Source organism: Anomalospiza imberbis, unplaced genomic scaffold (genome assembly GCF_031753505.1).
Source record: "Anomalospiza imberbis isolate Cuckoo-Finch-1a 21T00152 unplaced genomic scaffold, ASM3175350v1 scaffold_1224, whole genome shotgun sequence".
Taxonomy (NCBI): Eukaryota; Metazoa; Chordata; class Aves; order Passeriformes; family Viduidae; genus Anomalospiza; species Anomalospiza imberbis.
In genome coordinates this window covers 1-3,805 of record NW_027099620.1, presented here as the reverse complement: position 1 = coordinate 3,805, position 3,805 = coordinate 1, and the positions used below count along the sequence as shown (strand labels likewise).

General features: G+C 58.3%; 1 long non-coding RNA gene across 1 annotated transcript; it reads right to left on the bottom strand.

Moving 5' to 3' along the window:
- Positions 1-423: 423 nt before the first annotated feature.
- Positions 424-1,409, bottom strand: LOC137465968 (uncharacterized). The gene is made up of 3 exons (XR_010994919.1): positions 1,274-1,409; positions 669-891; positions 424-537 (listed from the first exon to the last, which is right to left on the bottom strand). It is a non-coding gene; the product is annotated as an uncharacterized lncRNA (long non-coding RNA).
- Positions 1,410-3,805: the final 2,396 nt, after the last annotated feature.

Below are 3,805 nucleotides of genomic sequence, written 5' to 3'. Positions count from 1 at the left end.
GTCCCCCTCCAGACCCCTCAGGGACTCCCCAAACCTCTCAGTGTCCCCCTCCAGACCCCTCAGGGACTCCCCAAACCTCTCAATGTCCCCCTCCGGACCCCTCAGGGATCCTTCAAACCTCTCTGTGTCCCCCTCCAGACCCCTCAGGGACTCCCCAAACCTCTCTGTGTCCCCCTCCGGACCCCTCAGGGACTCCCCAAACCTCTCAGTGTCCCCCTCCAGACCCCTCAGGGACTCCCCAAACCTCTCTGTGTCCCCCTCCAGACCCCTCAGGGATCCTTCAAACCTCTCAGTGTCCCCCTCCAGACCCCTCAGGGACTCTCCAGCCCTCTCTGTGTCCCCCTCCAGACCCCTCAGGGATCCTTCAAACCTCTCAGTGTCCCCCTCCGGACCCCTCAGGGACTCCCCAAACCTCTCAGTGTCCCCCTCCAGACCCCTCAGTGTCCCCCCCAGGTGACTCACGCTGCTCCAGGTGCTGGCACAACCCCTCACTGCGGTCTTGTGCCTTCACCAGCTCCTGTGCCGTGGCCTCGCGGACTGTGGGACACGGTGGGACGGACAGAGGGGGACACGTGGGACACAGGGGGACGTGGCAGGCACATGAGGGAGCATAGGAGGACATGTGGGACATGGGAATATGGGGGGAACACGGGGGTCCTCACACTCACCTTTCTGCAGGCTGTGCACCTGCTTCAGCAGCACCTCCAGCTGTGGGATCCCCCCAGGGGGACCTGAGGGGGGAACTGGGCGGGACACAGGGACACTGACTCTCTTGGGGACACCCGAGACCACTTTGTCCCTGGGGCGGGGGGACACTGGGACACACGGTGGTCTTGGGGGGTCTTGGCCGTAGAGCCCCTCGCTGCGTGGGTCCAGGTCCATCACTGCAGCCTGGAGGGACACGGTGGGGACATAGGGGTACATGAAGGGGACACTGGGGATGATGATGGTGGGCACTGGCTTGTCCCCTCCTGTCGCCTTTGTCATCTTCTTAGTTCCCCTTTTCCCACCCTCAGCCCCACATTTTCTGTCACGTTTCACCATTTCCTCCCTCCTTATCTCTTTTCTCCAGGGTTTCTCCCATTCCTGTCACCTCCTTCCTCCAGTTCCTGCCGCCTCTGTCCCTTCCATTTCTGCCCCTCATTTCCCTGTCCAGTCCTTTCCCCTCTTGCTCCATTTTCTGCCACAAACACCCTCTTTCCAGTCCCCTTTCCACACTCTTCTGTCTCGTGTCCTTACATTTTGTCCCTTTTCATCCCCCATTTCCCCTCACCTTCTTTCTGCAGCTTTCTCAGCTCCTCTCCTTCCCATTCTCTCACGTTTTCCTGCCTTTTCCCCCTCACGTTTTCCCACCTTTACCCCTCACGTTTTCCCGCCTTTTTCCCCTCACGTTTTCCCTCCCTTTTTCCCCTCACGTTTTCCCGCCCTTTTCCCTTTCCCCCTCACGTTTTCCCGCCTTTTCCCACTCACATTTTCCTGCTTTTTTCCCTAATTTTTCCCACCCTTCCCCTTCATGTTTTCCTGCCTTCTCCCCCTCATTTTCATGCCATTACCCTTCTATTTTCCCACTTTTTGGACTCACATTTCCCCACCTTTTTCCCTCATGTTTTCCCACCCTTTTCCTCTCACATTTTTCAACCTTTCCCCCTCACATCTTCCCACCATTTTCCATCCACCCTTTGCCTAAATTTTTGTCCCCTTTTCCAGCTGTTTCTCTCCCTTCCTGACGTCTTTCTGTCACCTTTTCACCCCCAATCTGTCACTTCTTCCATCATATTCTCTTCCCTTTTTTCTGCTCCCTTTCCCGTCTATTTTTGCCCTCCATTTCTTGTCACTTCTTCCAGCCCTTCCTGTCACATTTTCCCACCGTTTCCTCACGTGTTTTCCCACTGATTTCTGTCCCCTCATCTCTCTCTTTTCTGTCCCATTTCCCTTCTTTTCTGTCTGCTCTTACCACCTTTTCTTTCAGGTTTTCTCCCCATTTTCTCTCCTGCATTCCTCTCATTTTTGGTTCCCTTTTCTCCCTTCTCTGTCGCTGTTCTCGTCTCATCTCCCCATTTCCTTCATCCCCTCACCCCTCAGGCTGTGTCCCTGCCATCCTGTCACCCCTCAGGATGTCCCTTGTCCCCTCAGGATGTCCCCTCACCCCTCAGGATGTCCCCTGTCCCCTCACCCCTCAGGATGTCCCCTCTGTCCCCTCACCCCTCAGGATATCCCTCTGTCCTCTCACCCCTCAGGATGTCCCCTGTCCCCTCACCCCTCAGGATATCCCTCTGTCCTCTCACCCCTCAGGATGTCCCCTGTCCCCTCACCCCTCAGGATGTCCCCTGTCCCCTCACCCCTCAGGATGTCCCCTCACCCCTCAGGATATCCCTCTGTCCTCTCACCCCTCAGGATGTCCCCTCTGTCCTCTCACCCCTCAGGATGTCCCCTGTCCCCTCACCCCTCAGGATGTCCCCTGTCCCCTCACCCCTCAGGCTGTCCCCTCACCCCTCAGGATATCCCTCTGTCCCCTCACCCCTCAGGATGTCCCCTGTCCCCTCACCCCTCAGGCTGTCCCCTCACCCCTCAGGATGTCCCTCTGTCCCCTCACCCCTCAGGATGTCCTCTGTCCTCTCACCCCTCAGGATGTCCCTTGTCCCCCTCACCCCTCAGGATGTCCTCTGTCCCCTCACCCCTCAGGATGTCCCCTGTCCCCTCACCCCTCAGGATGTCCTCTGTCCCCTCACCCCTCAGCATGTCCCCTGTCCTCTCACCCCTCAGGATGTCCCCTGTCCTCTCACCCCTCAGGATGTCCCCTCTGTCCCTTCACCCCTCAGGATGTCCCCTGTCCTCTCACCCCTCAGGCCATGTCCCCTGTCCCCTCACCCCTCAGGCCATGTCCCCTCTGTCCCCTCACCCCTCAGGATGTCCCCTGTCCCCTCACCCCTCAGGCTGTCCCCTCACCCCTCAGGATGTCCCCTGTCCTCTCACCCCTCAGGATGTCCTCTGTCCCCTCACCCCTCAGGCTGTCCCCTCACCCCTCAGGATGTCCCCTGTCCCCTCACCCCTCAGGATGTCCCCTGTCCCCTCACCCCTCAGGCTGTCCCCTCACCCCTCAGGATGTCCCTCTGTCCCCTCACCCCTCAGGATGTCCCCCTGTCCCCTCACCCCTCAGGCCATGTCCCCTCACCCCCAGTCCCCCCGGACTCAGGACTCTCCCCGGGGTCTCAGTGTTTATTGTCAGCCCTCGGGCTCGGGCCCCTCGGGGCGTGCGGGCGCGGCGCAGAACGGTGCCGGGTAGCGGATGAACAGCCAGTCCTCCTCCTTCTTGAGCCAGCGCAGCAGCTTGGTCAGCACGGCGATGGCGCCCGCCTTCGTCACCAGCGGGCTGAAGCAGCTGTACAGCTCGAACTTGCTGGTCACCTGTGGGAACCCACGCCTGTTAACTGTGGGATTTACTGACAGCACTGCCAGTGAACATCCCGTTAATTGTGGGATTTACTGACGGCACTGCCACCGAGCATCCCGTTAACTGTGGGATTTACTGACAGCACTGCCAGTGAACATCCCGTTAATATTGGGATTTACTGACAGCACTGCCATCGATCATCCCGTTAACTGTGGGATTTACTGACAGCACTGCCATTGATCATCCCGTTAACTGTGGGATTTACTGACAGCACTGCCATTGATCATCCCGTTAATATTGGGATTTACTGACGGCACTGCCATCGATCATCCCGTTAACTGTGGGATTTACTGACAGCACTGCCATTGATCATCTTGTTAATTGTGGGATTTACTGACAGCACTGCCAGTGAAC